Raw genomic sequence first — 21,121 nt, forward strand, 5'->3', positions numbered from 1 at the left:
ACCGGCACGCCGTCCGTCCGCTCTGCCATCCGATCCGTCCGTGGACACCGAATGTGAGAAGAGAAGAGGACTCGGGCTCCTATCCGGCAGCGACCCGGAACATCTGGTCCTGGTCTTTAACCGGAGATCACTTTCATCAACTCTTCAGTCGACGACTGCCAAGTTAACAGCGGTGAGGTGAGTGGGACGTCGCCGTGTGAACACGCCATCAGGACGCAAGTACGGAGGGGACGGTTCGGCTTTTCACCACAGAGACGAGGTCGCTCCTCCTGATTCATGCCCACATATTTAACAAAAGCATATTTAAATAAAACATTTTATTATTTATCATCATTATTATTATTATTATTATTATTATTATTATTATTACTATTATTATTATTATTATTATTACAGTAGTTACTGTTGGAGGCAGGAAAATGACATATGAAAATATAGTATACAATACGAGTTTCTCCTACAGAATATAAACTTGCAATGTTGATTTTAAAAATCGTTTTTTCTCAGCAGCAGGCTGCTTTCCCAGCTGGCATTCGACTGAAATGAAATGTTAAAATGTTGTTGAAATAATGTCAGTTATGATAAAACATTAATTCAACGTCAAAACAACGTTGAACACCAAATAGTTGAAGTGGTGTTGTTAACTCACTCTGGATTCAACATTGAAATGACAATTTTTGAGTTGTATGTCAAATCAAGGTTATTTATCAACAGTGACTCGATGTTAAAATGCCATTTGCTTCATGTAACGTGCAGAACTATCATGTTTATAATTTGCCTGCAGCTGTATTATTGTAGTTATTATTGTCACTGTTGTTTTAACTATTGGTGGTAGGGAAATTCAATTATTTGTTTTATCAGTAACTATTCTCATCTCATCAAACAGGAGTTACAGTAGATATTATAATTTTTTATGATTATTTTATTCTAATGTGTTGTTGATGAGCATGCTGGCTGCTTCATGTGAGTCTACAGGACTATAGATTGGCTGTAGTCTCCTGCTGGAGGACACTTGTGCCCCAGGTGTTAAAAAAAACATGTCAATGAAGCAGCGAGAGAAAAACCTGAATGTGTCTCAGGACCAGTTAGACCATCATCTCTGCAGGACTGGAGACTGTGGTGTCCCCCGGTGTCTTCAGTCATGTGACCTTAGTGGCTTCCCCCAGACACGGTTGACCCAGTGAGTGTGTGTCAGGGATCCATGATTAAATTAGTGTATTTCTATCAATGAAGGAGGTAATAAGTAGTGTAAAAAATCTCAATGAAGTGCTGTCATTTCCTACGGTTCCAGATCTCAGAATCAAACGGCTGTAAATCAGATTGTAAACTGACTCTAAATCTGCATTAAACTACAGGTCAGGAAAACAAAGTTGACTCACCAGACTGAACACATTTCTGAAATTATGAAAACACAATATGCCAAAGCTCAAGTAAAAATCTTCATATTGCTGCAAATTAAATATGCAAAAGATATTCAGCTTTACGTATATAAAACAGAACTATTCCTAATCTTAATACACGTATAAAGGCCCGTCAGCCTGGACTGAAGGAGGACTCAGATGCAGAGTGGGATCAGTAAAACAGGCTTTTATTTAGAAACTTCTTAGCTCTTTAACTACCCTAAACTACACTCCAATACTGAGCTATGAAATTGTACAATAAAGATCACTTCATCGGAGGAAAAGAACGGCTATAAACTTAAACTGCGAGACAAAGCTGCGCTATAAAATTATCAAACACAAAATCACTCGTTAAGAGGCAAAAGAATGCAAAGTTACCAACAAGGAAATCAAGGCTCGGCCAAGACGAGAGCTGTGGTGAAAAGCTGTACACGGTTGAACGAGACACTGTGGCACAAGACAGAGAGACAGACTATAAGACACATGAGGGAGAGGGGGACAGGTGGACACAATCAGGAATCAGGGGAGACGTCAGACCAGTGACACATGAGGAAGGACAAGTGACCTGCAACGAGAGGAGAGTTACTTTTCAAAATAAAACAGGAAGTCAAGAAACAAAAAACCCAGAGCAAGACAACCCTCACCGTGGTGTGACAAGCCCTTTGCACACTCAATGCATATTTTAACATTTTATTTTTTCATTTTCACGTTAATATTACTTTGGAACCTGTTTCCAGTCAATGCAAGATTTCACATCAGCGACGGAATTTCGCTGAGCGTTATTTCAATGATCTTGAGCTTTCCTTTCTGACATGTGAACATCAGACCAATCAAAAGGCATGTTGCTAACGTCACTTTCAAAACTTTCAACAAGGTCTGAATAAGTATCAATGCGTACTGGCATTGCTGCCTCGGAGCGCACAAAAAGGCCAATAAAAACACCACATGGGGAATTAATAAAGTGTGTGGTTGGATTGTCGGTTAACTCAGGCCTCGAGAGGATAGATCAGACCCCGAAGGCTTTCTGAACAAGTGACTCAACTCCTGTCAACTCAATGTACACACAGCAAACAAACGGGTCTTTTAAATTTAATGTAAAAAGCCCAAATCAAACTTTTCGCCGGCCATCTTAAAGTAGGTTCTGGAGTGGCTTTGGTCCAGTTTAAGCTCCTGAACCAAGGAGTGGAACTCTCTAAGTTCTCTCTTTTTCTCACATTTTTGTCCTTGTTATTAAGTAAAAGGTGATTTATCACTTGATGTTGAATCCATTGTTTATTTCCCATGATGTGAATAGTCAGGCACGTCAAAATTAGCCTCCGATTAATTTGTAATTTTGTGCTGTTCATCTGCGTCGCTGTTGGTGTGTAAAGGTCTCTCTCAAGAGTCCTTGTCGGCATCCTCCTGGAACAATAACCTGGCATGGCTTCAGACTGGGGCTGCAGGTGTCGAATATTTGTAGAATCGATAAAAAAAATCACACCACAATTCTGAAGCCCCAAACCCGACCCAGAATCATACTGGGTCCGCCAGTCATCAACGGACTAAAAACGATGACTGAGCACAAACTTGGCTAAGTCTGGGGACAAATAATATCAATATATATTGATCATTGTTACCTTATTAATATCATATCTTTGCTGGAAAACCAGTCAAATAAGGAGAAGGCATCCAGATGATCCATGTGACAGCGCTTCTACAGAACTGTCACATTCTGACACCAGTTTGGCTCCGCCCACAAAATATGTCAGAGCTGTTTACAACAGAAAGGTCTCTTTATTGAATTTATAGACTTTTAAAGTTTGCTTTTAATGAGTGGGTAGAGTCCATCAGTATTTAGTGTTTACATATAAAATAGTATTTGTTGTGAAACTTACGAGCATCCAAGTCCCTCGATGGTCCAACTCCGTTATCTGTGGTCACGTACAGACTAACAGCTTTGACTTTTCTTTGACTTTTCTTTGACAACAGTCCAGTGGTGGTCACCATGTTAATCGATACAACCGCTGGTGTTAGGGTTTAACCAGTGACCGTGTTATCTGGTGAATCTCAGTTGAAAGTGTCTGTGGTTGCTCGTAGTGACGGCAGCTGTTGAAAATACCAACAGAATTTTTAGGTGTCTGTGTAAAAGCCTTCAATCCATTGGTTTATTATCTATGCCAACTATTTACTAAAGTTAGGCCCCTACCAGCTGAAAGTCACCAGTTAACACGGTTCCTGGTTAAACTGAAACACCTGTTGCTGTGTGACTGTCGTGATCCTGTCTGAACTGAGGGAGTTGACGGGGAGTGAAGTCACATCCTCAACATGAGACGAACACACAATCCACGATGGCACAGGAAAAACTGGACACACAACCCTGATCATCAGGACACAGCACGGACACTTCCACCGTTGGCTGGGCCTGGAGCACAGGAGAACACGATGAGCATGGAATGAAAAGACTTGTAACAGAAATTCAATAGTTGGATCACGATGCGCTACCAATGGGGTAAACGGACAGACAGTGCCGGTTTGTATGCAGCAGGTGAGTAGATTGGGTGATTGCCTGCAGCTGTGCTGAGTGGCAGGCAGGAACTAATCACCAGGCTCCCTGGTGATCAACGCACAGACACAGGGGAGAACAGACAAGAGACACAAGGAAGGGAAGAAACACCAGACACAGGAGGGAGAGAGAGGGATACGGGGAAAACTTGATGGATTTTCATGGTTCTGGGGAGTTTGACACCAGATGGGTTGATGATTGTAATCATTTCAAATGGGGGAGATAACTTATTGGAGTCAATTCATAAAGGAATGTTATTAGAGGAAAGCCAAACCTTGTGTCCAGTCTCGTAAGCCAGAGCAGGAATCTGATGACGGTCAGTGATGCACTTGTTGGTCTCTGCAGTTCTCTAAAGGGCTGCGCGGGTATCCCTCCAACTTACGGCAATGCCGTAGATGTGTTGGACTGAAGGCACAGCAATGCACAGGAAACAGTTGAGGGGTGCTTCAAACCTGTTGCAGACCTAGGCAAAGAGTTACGTGCATACTCAATCCAGACTAGATGGGAAGACCAGGAGGAGGGATAAGTCAACACAACACAGCGTAAAGCAGACTCCAGATCCTGATTGGCTCTCTCAGCTTGCCCATTAGACTGAGGGTGGAACCCCGTTCCTTACAGAAATCACTCCAAACTTGTGAGATGAATTGTGGACCTGGGTCCCAAACAATATCCATAGGGATGCCATGTAGACGAAACACTTGGGTCACAAAACAGTTCAGCAGCCTCTTTAGCTGAGGGCAACTTCTTCAAGGTAACAAAGTGAACTGCCTTGGAAAACCTAGTGACTATAGTCAGAATCACTGAGTTACCTTTTGATGGCTCTCAGCCAGTGACAAAGTGGCAGGGGGCCTCAGAAAACCCACAGGTGTGAGGACTTTCCCTGAACCCAGGTGGAACAGGACCCAACAAAGTTCCAACTGTCTGCCTACAGTGTGGGCCAGCAGAAGTGTTGCTTCACCAAGGCTATGGTGTGATTACTGCCGGGATGAGAGGCGAAGCCAGATGCGTGGGCCCACTGCAGGACCTGAGGACGGACAGCATGAGGTACAAAGATGAGGTTAGGGGGTCAGGCTGGGTCCATTGATCCTCACGGAACATGGACTCAGTCTCCCAGCTTGGACTTGATCCTGAGCCTTCATTTCCCGTTATCTAGACTAATTAAAGATCCCATATTATACTGTTTTCATCAATTTCACACAGCTGTCAGAGGTCCAACAACACTGTTTTCGATATGCATTGCCCCAAACTCATCTGTGGTCCTGAATTTCAGCTGTCTAAAAGTTGCTCAAATGAGCTCTACTGAGAACATGCTGCTTCTGTGTCTGCACCTTTAAATGCTAATGAGCTCCGTCTGTCATCGCCTACTCGGAGAGAGACAGGATGCCGCTTGCGCTACGCGGCAGCATGCGGCAATGTTTACGTGGATGTATCACTATGGCTTGCCTATGTGATACAAGTTCACAAGTTGCTGGGCCCGTATTGTGGGGACAGATCCATTTATGAGGGTCAGTACAAAGCCAGCTTTGTACTGACCCTCGTTACTGAAGCAGCCCGATGTGAAGTGGTTAGCACACACATACAAGCTAACGCGGGCCGTAGCCGTAAAAATGAAATGCAAGAGACCCGACCTGGACCTTCGTGCACGTTGCTCTGTCAGACACGCGCCCCCGGGTTCCGTCCGACCGGAGGCAGCAGTGAAGACGCACCAGAGCACGTGAGACAGAGGGATTCCCGCACCGGGATTTATTCACAGAGCACCAGCCGGATCACCCAGCGCCATGACCGGTAAGTTGGGCTGCACTCTCCGTGCATGCTGTGGATCCGTGCGCGCTGTCTGCCCGTGCTCTCCGTGCCGCTCTCCGTGCGTGCTCTCAGTGCACGCTATGGGTCTGTCGGTCTTGCTCTCCCTCGCTGTCCGTGCGTGCTGCCGGTCTGTGCCGGTCCGTGCTGCTGTCGGCCCGGGCTGTCAGACCTGCTGTTGGTCTGTCCATGCTCTCCGTCAGCACTCTCCGTGGGTCTCTCTGGTTGGCGCTGTCTGTCCGCTTTCTCCGTCCGCGCTGTCGGCTCTCAGCGAAACGCCCCCCTTTCGATCTCCCATCATCGTGCAGAGGAGTTCGGGCTTATGCAAATTACTCCTTTTGTTACGTTAAGAAAGGAGCTGAATCTGAACAGCCAGGAGCACCGTTTTACCAGAGGGTGGGCTGCAGAGACCATGCAGGAATTGCTTGTTTTCCTCATCCTGGGAGTTGGCAGGCCCAGGGAGGACCAGTTTATAGGTGTAGAGACCAGAGAAAAAATCTGTTTTGAATAATATGGCCCCTTTAAGACTAGACAGTGAACCAGGACCCCAACATAAGACACATTTAGGACCCAAATGCAGACACTGACTAAGAAAAAAATAAAAATAAAATAAATAAACTTACAGATGGCAGTCCACAACAGAAAGGGGCAGGCATTAAACGAAAATCCACAACTGCACAGGAACATGATGATGAGACAACAGAAGCTCAAGGAAACAGGCTGGAAGATCGTCAACCGAATAACTCAGAGGTGGAATGAGTTGTCCTCCAATCGGAAGATCGGCGGTTTGAATCCCGGCTCCTCCAGTCTGCATGCCGAAGTGTCCTTGGGCAAGATTCCAAACCCCAAATTGCCCCCGACGGCTGTGTATTTGGCGTGTGAATATGAATGTGTAACTCCTGTCGGCAGGTAGCTACTCTGCCATCAGTGTATGAATGTGTGTGAAGAGGTAAAGAGACTGAATGTAGTGTAAAGTGCCTTGAGTAGCTAGGAGCTAGAAAAGTGCTAAATGCAGGTCTATTTACCATATCACACACGTGATACAGAAAAAGGGAGGGAAAACTGAAACAACACGACACGAGACAGAAACTACAAAATAACAGGAAATCAACAAGAGACAAAAAGTATAAAATAAAGAGGAAATCAAGCTATGATCATAACATAAATGTAGTTAAGTTGCCTAAACCTTACTACATAGTTTAGTTGTATGAAACCTAAGCATATAGTTTTGTTGTTTAAACCCAGCCAAGTACTTTTGTTGTCCAAACATAAAGTCCCAGTCGGCTAGTCCGGTGGTGGATCGAGGGCACAGATTCTGAATGTTTCCAACTCTCAAGCTCCTCCCCCACGACTACCGAGCTCCTCCCCCACGACCACCAAGCTCCTTCCCCTAGACTTCGTGCCCTTTGAAATCCCTTAGATCACGCCACCTTTGAAACGCGGGTCCGATGTTGACTCTGGTTTTATCACGGGCACCGTCTCAATCTTTCTTTTTTTCCTTCTTTTCCGACACTGTTTTCTTTTCCTTGGTTGTTTCGGACCTCCTCGTTTCGTTTTTTAACAAAGGAATTGGAAGCTTGTTGCTACTTCCCTCCGCCTCCCCCCTGTGATAGTGGAACGACCCAAGGGGTCAAACAACAGGCTCTACGTGCACGTAGAGGTGCGCTTTTTTTCTAAAACCGGATGATTTATGTTGTTCTATCGGTGCATAGTGTCGGCTTCAGTGAATATGATCAAAAAAATGTTGGGACTTTAACTATGTAGTTTTGCTTCCTAAACCTAACTATGTAGTTAATGTATAGTGTGGGAACATAATTTAGTAGGAGACAGAGTTGTGTTGAGTTGTGCACTGTTAAAGTTGGAAAAGGGCTCAATAATATAAACACCTTAAAGTGATTTCAGTCTCTGAAAGGAGAATTGAAAGGTGATATTGGGAACACCAGGATTCCATTTGTGAATTAGATAGATGGACTCAGTTCATTCATGAAAATGCGTTTACTAACAGGAGGGTTAGGTCCCGGTGCATGGGGCTGTTTGTGCTTTAATACAGCCTTGGGCTTCTTAACATGGTGTTCCTGTGGCTGATTAGAGCCAGGTGTCTACTCTACAAAATGAGGGTATTGAGGGCAGCCTGCCTCGCTGCAGAGGACCAGCTGCTGCAATCTCAAATAATCTTGTGGGAGGCCAGTCGTAAAGCTAAACATGCCCTTGCTGAAATTAGACGCTCTAGAGGACAAATTGTGCTGCTGTTGCTCATTTGGAAAATGAAATCTGGCCCTGCAATTATTTGATGTTGTTGTTGGCGCTAATTATAAATCATGAAGAGGCAGTGTTGCTGACTCACTGCTGAGTAGCTCACACGGCTATGGCTCTACTCAGTGTGGTTCAAAGGCAGTATTATTCCCAGCTGTGCATGAAATCAGCTCAGTTTTGTAATGGAAGAATGAAGACAGAGAAATACCGGAAATGTTGCCTAATGTGTAACACAGTTTCCACCGACAGCTACAGCAACTTAACTCAGAACCTTTTTTTGTTGTTTGTTTGACACTAAGTTTGAAAGAGAGGATGAAGAAATAAGCAGCTGAATCAATGAACTCATTTCCAGGCAGTGAAGGTCTGTGCTTCCAGTCAGAGCAGCTTCTTGGACTTATCATGGTGAAGAGTTAATTGTTGGCCCATAGGAGTGTGTGTGTGTGTGTGTGTGTGTGTGTGTGTGTGTGTGTGTGTGTGTGTGTGTGTGTGTGTGTGTGTGTGTGTGTGTGTGTGTGTGTGTGTGTGTGTGTGTGTGTGTGTGTGTGTGTGTGTGTGGGGGGGGGGGTATTTGAGTTGGACACAACTTTGAACTTGGGCTGCACCGTGGTGTAGTGGGTAGTGAGAGGGTCCCGGGTTCCTTCTGTGTGGAGTTTGCATGTTTTCCCCGTGTTAGCGTGGGTTCTCTCTGGGTTCTTCCTCCCACAGTCAAACAAATGCAGGATGGGGATAGGTTCATTGATGAATCTAAGGGCACATTTACACGTAGCAGGGTATTTAGAGAAACAAATACCCCCCCCCCCCCCCCCCCGTTTTCAAAAATAACATTGTACACACAACATCGTTCAACCCACATAAATCCGCCGTCGAGCGCCATTATAACTATACCAAACCTATGGGCGGCAGTGTAGGGAGAAGGATAAAGCCATGCAAGCCAATCAGAATCCTCAAAATCAACAACAACAAATAACACAAGCGGCTTCCTGTGACAGTTGAGAACCTAAAACCCTGTTTCTCCCAACAACCCTTAACCGGCATTATCCAAAATCTCCACTTTGGCCGGAGTTTTTAGAAATAATCATTTTCTGTGATAAAAACGGCTTTTTCGTGTAAATGAGAGGCCAAACTGCGTGGAAATATCTGTGTTTTCCCTTCGTGTAAACGGGGCTATAATTGCCAATAGGTGTGAATGTGAGTGGGAATGGTTGTCTGTCTCTACATGTCAGCCCTGTGATAGACTGGTTACCTGTCTGTCTCTACATGTCAGCCCTGTGATAGACTGGTTACCTGTCTGTCTCTACATGTCTCCCTGTGATAGACTGGTTACCTGTCTGTCTCTACATGTCTCCCTGTGATAGACTGGTTACCTGTCTGTCTCTACATGTCAGCCCTGTGATAGACTGGTTACCTGTCTGTCTCTACATGTCTCCCTGTGATAGACTGGTTACCTGTCTGTCTCTACACGTCAGCCCTGTGATAGACTGGTTACCTGTCTGTCTCTCCATGTCAGCCCTGTGATAGACTGGTTACCTGTCTGTCTCTACATGTCTCCCTGTGATAGACTGGTTACCTGTCTGTCTCTACATGTCAGCCCTGTGATAGACTGGTTACCTGTCTGTCTCTACATGTCTCCCTGTGATAGACCGGTTACCTGTCTGTCTCTACATGTCAGCCCTGTGATAGACTGGTTACCTGTCTGTCTCTACATGTCAGCCCTGTGATAGACTGGTTACCTGTCTGTCTCTACATGTCTCCCTGTGATAGACTGGTTACCTGTCTGTCTCTACATGTCTCCCTGTGATAGACTGGTTACCTGTCTGTCTCTACATGTCAGCCCTGTGATAGACTGGTTACCTGTCTGTCTCTACATGTCTCCCTGTGATAGACTGGTTACCTGTCTGTCTCTACACGTCAGCCCTGTGATAGACTGGTTACCTGTCTGTCTCTCCATGTCGGCCCTGTGATAGACTGGTTACCTGTCTGTCTCTACATGTCAGCCCTGTGATAGACTGGTTACCTGTCTGTCTCTACATGTCTCCCTGTGATAGACTGGTTACCTGTCTGTCTCTACACATCAGCCCTGTGATAGACTGGTTACCTGTCTGTCTCTCCATGTCGGCCCTGTGATAGACTGGTTACCTGTCTGTCTCTACATGTCTCCCTGTGATAGACTGGTTACCTGTCTGTCTCTACATGTCTCCCTGTGATAGACTGGTTACCTGTCTGTCTCTACATGTCTCCCTGTGATAGACTGGTTACCTGTCTGTCTCTACATGTCAGCCCTGTGATAGACTGGTTACCTGTCTGTCTCTACATGTCAGCCCTGTGATAGACTGGTTACCTGTCTGTCTCTACATGTCAGCCCTGTGATAGACTGGTTACCTGTCTGTCTCTACATGTCTCCCTGTGATAGACTGGTTACCTGTCTGTCTCTACACATCAGCCCTGTGATAGACTGGTTACCTGTCTGTCTCTACATGTCTCCCTGTGATAGACTGGTTACCTGTCTGTCTCTACATGTCTCCCTGTGATAGACTGGTTACCTGTCTGTCTCTACATGTCAGCCCTGTGATAGACTGGTTACCTGTCTGTCTCTACATGTCTCCCTGTGATAGACTGGTTACCTGTCTGTCTCTACACGTCAGCCCTGTGATAGACTGGTTACCTGTCTGTCTCTCCATGTCGGCCCTGTGATAGACTGGTTACCTGTCTGTCTCTACATGTCAGCCCTGTGATAGACTGGTTACCTGTCTGTCTCTACATGTCTCCCTGTGATAGACTGGTTACCTGTCTGTCTCTACACATCAGCCCTGTGATAGACTGGTTACCTGTCTGTCTCTCCATGTCGGCCCTGTGATAGACTGGTTACCTGTCTGTCTCTACATGTCTCCCTGTGATAGACTGGTTACCTGTCTGTCTCTACATGTCTCCCTGTGATAGACTGGTTACCTGTCTGTCTCTACATGTCTCCTTGTGATAGACTGGTTACCTGTCTGTCTCTACATGTCAGCCCTGTGATAGACTGGTTACCTGTCTGTCTCTACATGTCTCCCTGTGATAGACTGGTTACCTGTCTGTCTCTACATGTCAGCCCTGTGATAGACTGGTTACCTGTGTCTGTCTCTACATGTCTCCCTGTGATAGACTGGTTACCTGTCTGTCTCTACACATCAGCCCTGTGATAGACTGGTTACCTGTCTGTCTCTACATGTCTCCCTGTGATAGACTGGTTACCTGTCTGTCTCTACACGTCAGCCCTGTGATAGACTGGTTACCTGTCTGTCTCTCCATGTCGGCCCTGTGATAGACTGGTTACCTGTCTGTCTCTACATGTCAGCCCTGTGATAGACTGGTTACCTGTTTGTCTTTACATGTCTCCCTGTGATAGACTGGTTACCTGTCTGTCTCTACATGTCTCCCTGTGATAGACTGGTTACCTGTCTGTCTCTACATGTCAGCCCTGTGATAGACTGGTTACCTGTCTGTCTCTACATGTCTCCCTGTGATAGACTGGTTACCTGTCTGTCTCTACACGTCAGCCCTGTGATAGACTGGTTACCTGTCTGTCTCTCCATGTCGGCCCTGTGATAGACTGGTTACCTGTCTGTCTCTACATGTCAGCCCTGTGATAGACTGGTTACCTGTCTGTCTCTACATGTCTCCCTGTGATAGACTGGTTACCTGTCTGTCTCTACACATCAGCCCTGTGATAGACTGGTTACCTGTCTGTCTCTCCATGTCGGCCCTGTGATAGACTGGTTACCTGTCTGTCTCTACATGTCTCCCTGTGATAGACTGGTTACCTGTCTGTCTCTACATGTCAGCCCTGTGATAGACTGGTTACCTGTCTGTCTCTACATGTCTCCCTGTGATAGACTGGTTACCTGTCTGTCTCTACATGTCAGCCCTGTGATAGACTGGTTACCTGTCTGTCTCTACATGTCTCCCTGTGATAGACTGGTTACCTGTCTGTCTCTACACATCAGACCTGTGATAGACTGGTTACCTGTCTGTCTCTACATGTCTCCCTGTGATAGACTGGTTACCTGTCTGTCTCTACATGTCTCCCTGTGATAGACTGGTTACCTGTCTGTCTCTACATGTCTCCCTGTGATAGACTGGTTACCTATCTGTCTCTACATGTCTCCCTGTGATAGACTGGTTACCTGTCTGTCTCTACATGTCAGCCCTGTGATAGACTGGTTACCTGTCTGTCTCTACATGTCTCCCTGTGATAGACTGGTTACCTGTCTGTCTCTACATGTCAGCCCTGTGATAGACTGGTTACCTGTCTGTCTCTACATGTCTCCCTGTGATCGACTGGTTACCTGTCTGTCTCTACATGTCAGCCCTGTGATAGACTGGTTACCTGTCTGTCTCTACATGTCTCCCTGTGATAGACTGGTTACCTGTCTGTCTCTACATGTCTCCCTGTGATAGACTGGTTACCTGTCTGTCTCTACATGTCTCCCTGTGATAGACTGGTTACCTGTCTGTCTCTACATGTCTCCCTGTGATAGACTGGTTACCTGTCTGTCTCTACATGTCTCCCTGTGATAGACTGGTTACCTGTCTGTCTCTACATGTCTCCCTGTGATAGACTGGTTACCTGTCTGTCTCTACACGTCAGCCCTGTGATAGACTGGTTACCTGTCTGTCTCTCCATGTCTCCCTGTGATAGACTGGTTACCTGTCTGTCTCTACATGTCAGCCCTGTGATAGACTGGTTACCTGTCTGTCTCTACATGTCTCCCTGTGATAGACTGGTTACCTGTCTGTCTCTACATGTCAGCCCTGTGATAGACTGGTTACCTGTCTGTCTCTACATGTCTCCCTGTGATCGACTGGTTACCTGTCTGTCTCTACATGTCAGCCCTGTGATAGACTGGTTACCTGTCTGTCTCTACATGTCTCCCTGTGATAGACTGGTTACCTGTCTGTCTCTACATGTCTCCCTGTGATAGACTGGTTACCTGTCTGTCTCTACATGTCTCCCTGTGATAGACTGGTTACCTGTCTGTCTCTACATGTCTCCCTGTGATAGACTGGTTACCTGTCTGTCTCTACATGTCTCCCTGTGATAGACTGGTTACCTGTCTGTCTCTACATGTCTCCCTGTGATAGACTGGTTACCTGTCTGTCTCTACACGTCAGCCCTGTGATAGACTGGTTACCTGTCTGTCTCTCCATGTCGGCCCTGTGATAGACTGGTTACCTGTCTGTCTCTACATGTCAGCCCTGTGATAGACTGGTTACCTGTCTGTCTCTACATGTCTCCCTGTGATAGACTGGTTACCTGTCTGTCTCTACACATCAGCCCTGTGATAGACTGGTTACCTGTCTGTCTCTCCATGTCGGCCCTGTGATAGACTGGTTACCTGTCTGTCTCTACATGTCTCCCTGTGATAGACTGGTTACCTGTCTGTCTCTACATGTCAGCCCTGTGATAGACTGGTTACCTGTCTGTCTCTACATGTCTCCCTGTGATAGACTGGTTACCTGTCTGTCTCTACATGTCAGCCCTGTGATAGACTGGTTACCTGTCTGTCTCTACATGTCTCCCTGTGATAGACTGGTTACCTGTCTGTCTCTACATGTCTCCCTGTGATCGACTGGTTACCTGTCTGTCTCTACATGTCAGCCCTGTGATAGACTGGTTACCTGTCTGTCTCTACATGTCTCCCTGTGATAGACTGGTTACCTGTCTGTCTCTACATGTCTCCCTGTGATAGACTGGTTACCTGTCTGTCTCTACATGTCTCCCTGTGATAGACTGGTTACCTGTCTGTCTCTACATGTCTCCCTGTGATAGACTGGTTACCTGTCTGTCTCTACATGTCTCCCTGTGATAGACTGGTTACCTGTCTGTCTCTACATGTCTCCCTGTGATAGACTGGTTACCTGTCTGTCTCTACACGTCAGCCCTGTGATAGACTGGTTACCTGTCTGTCTCTCCATGTCTCCCTGTGATAGACTGGTTACCTGTCTGTCTCTACATGTCAGCCCTGTGATAGACTGGTTACCTGTCTGTCTCTACATGTCTCCCTGTGATAGACTGGTTACCTGTCTGTCTCTACATGTCAGCCCTGTGATAGACTGGTTACCTGTCTGTCTCTACATGTCTCCCTGTGATCGACTGGTTACCTGTCTGTCTCTACATGTCAGCCCTGTGATAGACTGGTTACCTGTCTGTCTCTACATGTCTCCCTGTGATAGACTGGTTACCTGTCTGTCTCTACATGTCTCCCTGTGATAGACTGGTTACCTGTCTGTCTCTACATGTCTCCCTGTGATAGACTGGTTACCTGTCTGTCTCTACATGTCTCCCTGTGATAGACTGGTTACCTGTCTGTCTCTACATGTCTCCCTGTGATAGACTGGTTACCTGTCTGTCTCTACATGTCTCCCTGTGATAGACTGGTTACCTGTCTGTCTCTACATGTCTCCCTGTGATAGACTGGTTACCTGTCTGTCTCTACACGTCAGCCCTGTGATAGACTGGTTACCTGTCTGTCTCTCCATGTCGGCCCTGTGATAGACTGGTTACCTGTCTGTCTCTACATGTCAGCCCTGTGATAGACTGGTTACCTGTCTGTCTCTACATGTCTCCCTGTGATAGACTGGTTACCTGTCTGTCTCTACACATCAGCCCTGTGATAGACTGGTTACCTGTCTGTCTCTCCATGTCGGCCCTGTGATAGACTGGTTACCTGTCTGTCTCTACATGTCTCCCTGTGATAGACTGGTTACCTGTCTGTCTCTACATGTCAGCCCTGTGATAGACTGGTTACCTGTCTGTCTCTACATGTCTCCCTGTGATAGACTGGTTACCTGTCTGTCTCTACATGTCAGCCCTGTGATAGACTGGTTACCTGTCTGTCTCTACATGTCTCCCTGTGATAGACTGGTTACCTGTCTGTCTCTACACATCAGCCCTGTGATAGACTGGTTACCTGTCTGTCTCTACATGTCTCCCTGTGATAGACTGGTTACCTGTCTGTCTCTACACGTCAGCCCTGTGATAGACTGGTTACCTGTCTGTCTCTCCATGTCGGCCCTGTGATAGACTGGTTACCTGTCTGTCTCTACATGTCTCCCTGTGATAGACTGGTTACCTGTCTGTCTCTACATGTCTCCCTGTGATAGACTGGTTACCTATCTGTCTCTACATGTCTCCCTGTGATAGACTGGTTACCTGTCTGTCTCTACATGTCAGCCCTGTGATAGACTGGTTACCTGTCTGTCTCTACATGTCTCCCTGTGATAGACTGGTTACCTGTCTGTCTCTACATGTCAGCCCTGTGATAGACTGGTTACCTGTCTGTCTCTACATGTCTCCCTGTGATCGACTGGTTACCTGTCTGTCTCTACATGTCAGCCCTGTGATAGACTGGTTACCTGTCTGTCTCTACATGTCTCCCTGTGATAGACTGGTTACCTGTCTGTCTCTACATGTCTCCCTGTGATAGACTGGTTACCTGTCTGTCTCTACATGTCTCCCTGTGATAGACTGGTTACCTGTCTGTCTCTACATGTCTCCCTGTGATAGACTGGTTACCTGTCTGTCTCTACATGTCTCCCTGTGATAGACTGGTTACCTGTCTGTCTCTACATGTCAGCCCTGTGATAGACTGGTTACCTGTCTGTCTCTACATGTCTCCCTGTGATAGACTGGTTACCTGTCTGTCTCTACATGTCTCCCTGTGATAGACTGGTTACCTGTCTGTCTCTACATGTCTCCCTGTGATAGACTGGTTACCTGTCTGTCTCTACATGTCAGCCCTGTGATAGACTGGTTACCTGTCTGTCTCTACATGTCTCCCTGTGATAGACTGGTTACCTGTCTGTCTCTACATGTCTCCATGTGATAGACTGGTTTCCTGTCTGTCTCTACATGTCAGCCCTGTGATAGACTGGTTACCTGTCTGTCTCTACATGTCTCCCTGTGATAGACTGGTTACCTGTCTGTCTCTACATGTCAGCCCTGTGATAGACTGGTTACCTGTCTGTCTCTACATGTCAGATAGACTGGTTACCTGTCTGTCTCTACATGTCAGATAGACTGGTTACCTGTCTGTCTCTACATGTCAGCCCTGTGATAGACTGGTTACCTGTCTGTCTCTACATGTCAGCCCTGTGATAGACTGGTTACCTGTCTGTCTCTACATGTCTCCCTGTGATAGACTGGTTACCTGTCTGTCTCTACATGTCTCCCTGTGATAGACTGGTTACCTGTCTGTCTCTACATGTCGGCCCTGTGATAGACTGGTTACCTGTCTGTCTCTACATGTCAGCCCTGTGATAGACTGGTTACCTGTCTGTCTCTACATGTCGGCCCTGTGATAGACTGGTTACCTGTCTGTCTCTACATGTCAGCCCTATGATAGACTGGTTACCTGTCTGTCTCTACATGTCAGATAGACTGGTTACCTGTCTGTCTCTACATGTCAGCCCTGTGATAGACTGGTTACCTGTCTGTCTCTACATGTCAGCCCTGTGATAGACTGGTTACCTGTCTGTCTCTACATGTCAGCCCTGTGATAGACTGGTTACCTGTCTGTCTCTACATGTCAGCCCTGTGATAGACTGGTTACCTGTCTGTCTCTACATGTCAGCCCTGTGATAGACTGGTTACCTGTCTGTCTCTACATGTCAGCCCTGTGATAGACTGGTTACCTGTCTGTCTCTACATGTCAGCCCTGTGATAGACTGGTTACCTGTCTGTCTCTACATGTCAGCCCTGTGATAGACTGGTTACCTGTCTGTCTTTACATGTCAGCCCTGTGATAGACTGGTTACCTGTCTGTCTCTACATTTCAGCCCTGTGATAGACTGGTTACCTGTCTGTCTCTACATGTCAGCCCTGTGATAGACTGGTTACCTGTCTGTCTCTACATGTCTCCCTGTGATAGACTGGTTACCTGTCTGTCTCTACATGTCAGCCCTGTGATAGACTGGTTACCTGTCTGTCTCTACATGTCAGCCCTGTGATAGACTGGTTACCTGTCTGTCTCTACATGTCTCCCTGTGATAGACTGGTTACCTGTCTGTCTCTACATGTCTCCCTGTGATAGACTGGTTACCTGTCTGTCTCTACATGTCAGCCCTGTGATAGACTGGTTACCTGTCTGTCTCTACATGTCTCCCTGTGATAGACTGGTTACCTGTCTGTCTCTACATGTCTCCCTGTGATAGACTGGTTACCTGTCTGTCTCTACATGTCTCCCTGTGATAGACTGGTTACCTGTCTGTCTCTACATGTCAGCCCTGTGATAGACTGGTTACCTGTCTGTCTCTACATGTCAGCCCTGTGATAGACTGGTTACCTGTCTGTCTCTACATGTCTCCCTGTGATAGACTGGTTACCTGTCTGTCTCTACATGTCAGCCCTGTGATAGACTGGTTACCTGTCTGTCTCTACATGTCAGATAGACTGGTTACCTGTCTGTCTCTACATGTCAGATAGACTGGTTACCTGTCTGTCTCTACATGTCAGCCCTGTGATAGACTGGTTACCTGTCTGTCTCTACATGTCAGCCCTGTGATAGACTGGTTACCTGTCTGTCTCTACATGTCAGCCCTGTGATAGACTGGTTACCTGTCTGTCTCTACATGTCAGCCCTGTGATAGACTGGTTACCTGTCTGTCTCTACATGTCAGCCCTGTGATAGACTGGTTACCTGTCTGTCTCTACATGTCTCCCTGTGATAGACTGGTTACCTGTCTGTCTCTACATGTCTCCCTGTGATAGACTGGTTACCTGTCTGTCTCTACATGTCGGCCCTGTGATAGACTGGTTACCTGTCTGTCTCTACATGTCAGCCCTGTGATAGACTGGTTACCTGTCTGTCTCTACATGTCGGCCCTGTGATAGACTGGTTACCTGTCTGTCTCTACATGTCAGCCCTATGATAGACTGGTTACCTGTCTGTCTCTACATGTCAGATAGACTGGTTACCTGTCTGTCTCTACATGTCAGCCCTGTGATAGACTGGTTACCTGTCTGTCTCTACATGTCAGCCCTGTGATAGACTGGTTACCTGTCTGTCTCTACATGTCAGCCCTGTGATAGACTGGTTACCTGTCTGTCTTTACATGTCAGCCCTGTGATAGACTGGTTACCTGTCTGTCTCTACATGTCAGCCCTGTGATAGACTGGTTACCTGTCTGTCTCTACATGTCATCCCTGTGATAGACTGGTTACCTGTCTGTCTCTACATGTCTCCCTGTGATAGACTGGTTACCTGTCTGTCTCTACATGTCAGCCCTGCGATAGACTGGTTACCTGTCTGTCTCTACATGTCAGCCCTGTGATAGAATGGTTACCTGTCTGTCTCTACATGTCAGCCCTGTGATAGACTGGTTACCTGTCTGTCTTTACATGTCAGCCCTGTGATAGACTGGTTACCTGTCGAGGTGAACCCTGCCTGCGCCCAATGACAACTGGGATCGACTCCAGCCCCCCCCCCCCCCCCCCCGCGACAGGATAAAGCAGTAGACAATGGATGGACAACCTTGAATTTGTTTGTTGTAAAACAACTGTGATACCATTACGGTTGTGTGTAGTTGTGTCCTAGTTCAGCATTCATCCTAAAGATGTCCCGTCCTTCATGGTCTATGTCAGCAAAGTCCTTTGAAGACCATAAGGGCCGAACCAAGTGGTCTCTGAAGTGAGACGGTCTGGTCTACAGAGCATGGTAGACTCAGATGTAGACTGAGTCATCCTCCAATCAGAAGATTGGTGGTTCAGCCTGGAGGGCCGTGGATTGAACCAGGCCCCATGCCAAAGAGTCCTTGGGCAAGATACTGAACCCCCCCTGCCTCAACTGCCCCCGCAGGCTGTGCCAACGGTGTGAGAGTGTGCGTGAATATGTTAGATTTAGATGGGCAGGTGGACCCTTGTGTTCAGCCCCTCTCCAGTGGCGGCGCCAGGGGGGAGCTAGGTGGTGCTGTAGCTCCCCCTATAATAGCCATAGCACCCGCCCAGTGTGATGGGAATTTTTCATTTAGTAGTTCATTATAGTATAATTAGTAGTTTGAGTAGTTTTAACTCATACTATTCCATGTGTGTCATGAGGTAACCTGTATTCTGCACTTATGTCATGTCATGTGTTACATGAGTTGTGAAATGCATCTTGTGACACCAGCACAGCTGGCAAGTCAATATGGATCTCTGGACACTGATGAGTGGTTCAAACACCACATTCTGGACAAAGTTCTCCGTCTACACAAACAACAGAACAATGCTTTCTGATGACACATCACAAACAACTGTATAAAAAGCCCTTCTCAAGACTGAAGACTTGGTCAGACTCTTAAGGAGTCTGCCCCTATCTGGCCAGATAGTTTGCCCTGAAGCTGTATGTCTATGATGCGGTCCGCTTGGACACCCTGTTTGCGAGGGCTTTGACTTATTAGACTTTGTCTGTTTACAGTCTGTCCGTAGCGACTGCTGGCCTGTTTTAGACTCTTTATAGAATAAATTACTAAAAGCGCTGTTAGGAGTTGTATTCTTATTTCTCATCAGGTGATCATAAACTGATTTCCACCACACCCAGCACCCCCAAGAAATGTCTGTAATTTTTTTATATTTATATTTTAATGTCATGCACAGACTTAATTTGGGGGGGGACACAGGGGACATGTCCCCTGCACTTTTTCAAAAGGCCGTTTTAGTCCTGTGCACTTTTTACGGTCCAAAAACAATGTTACGCTATAGTAAACAGAGACGCGTCAAGCACTAGGACCAAGCGGAAAACGGCCGCTCAAGCTGAAGCCTGTTTCCCTTAGTCTAGACCGCCCACAAGCTCCTCGGTTGGCTCTGCCGTTACTTGTGTGATTGGCTGTCCCCACTGTCACTCCATGTTGCTTGCACACCGGTCTGCTAGTCTGCGGTCAGGAGTCCTACAGGAGTCCGCTACTGTAAACTGCCTGGTTCACGTCAGCTAGAAGGATTGTAATATCAGAGGTTTTATTTACATTAACGTTTGAATCGGTGTCCGTGTGCGTATGTGTGTGTGTGTGTGTGTGTGTGTTTGGTAATTAGACGCAGCCAGGATGTCTAAAAAAAGAAAAGTGGACATAAGAGACTTCTTTAGAAGTCAAAGTGTAAGTTACTCAAAGAAATGCGTTACACCCATCCTGCAACACCTTCACTGGCTCCCAATAAAGCAGCACATCCACTTCAAGATCCTCCTCATCATTTACAAAGCTCTCAATAATCTGATCAATAAAATGTATTATTATTATTGTTATTATTACTATTGGATTAGAATTGGGTGATAATGTTTTGCTACATGAGTTACAACCAGTCAAACCAAAAAAGGGAACAGAAAACTTAAATGTAGCAATAGAAAACTAGAAGAACTACTAGAAAACACAGTGAACTGAAAGAGTTAGAGTTTTATTAAAAATACTTGTGTCCTCCCCACCTCTGAAATCAAAATTTCGTCCTTGATGTATGTTGTATGTTGTATAGCCCTTGTGTTGAATACTTTTACATATATGCTTATAGTCGCGGAACGAGTATAGTTAATGCGGGCGTGTGTAGCTATATATACCAAGGGTGGTCCGATGCAACCGCCATAATGAAATGCCCCGAAATTCAAAGCACCTTCTCTTAAGTGTTGAGCATCCCCATAGCACCTGCAACAGAAAATCTCTGGAGCCGCCACTGCCCCTCTCTGTGTGTGAACGGGTGAATGTTTACATGTAGTGTATTTCACTTTGAGTGACCGGAAGACTAGAAAAGCACTATGAATGCAGGTCTATTTACCATCTACATTTGCCCCTCCCGTTGCTTAGTAACCAGCTGCGGTTGACCATAAAGAGGTACTGTAACTAACATTATCTGATTAAAATGGAGCCCGACGTCATATTTGATTCTTTTTATTTATTTATTGTGTGTGTGTGTGTGTGTGTGTGTGTGTGTGTGTGTATTATATTTCTGCACTCAAGCAAAAGTATATAAAAACACAGGAGATTTCCTCCTTTCCTGGTGATGGGATCGCATATCTATGACTGAGGGGTTTCTCCCTGCGCTGATATCAAGGTGGTTTTAGCTAACTTACCATCAGAACAGTGATGTTATAAAATCACCTCTGGAGTCCGGGTCCTGCTGTGCACTCAG

General features: G+C 46.3%; 1 protein-coding gene across 1 annotated transcript in view; it reads left to right on the forward strand.

Moving 5' to 3' along the window:
* The window catches only part of lmo4a (LIM domain only 4a), a 28,052-nt gene continuing 6,931 nt past the window's right edge, over positions 1-21,121 (forward strand). The window contains exon 1 of the mRNA XM_084036018.1: positions 1-177. The gene's annotated coding sequence lies outside the window, so the exon portion shown is untranslated. The remainder of the gene's footprint in view (positions 178-21,121) is intronic.

The sequence above is a fragment of the Eutrigla gurnardus genome, assembly GCF_963514095.1.
Source record: "Eutrigla gurnardus genome assembly, chromosome: 19".
In the NCBI taxonomy this organism is placed as follows: Eukaryota; Metazoa; Chordata; class Actinopteri; order Perciformes; family Triglidae; genus Eutrigla; species Eutrigla gurnardus.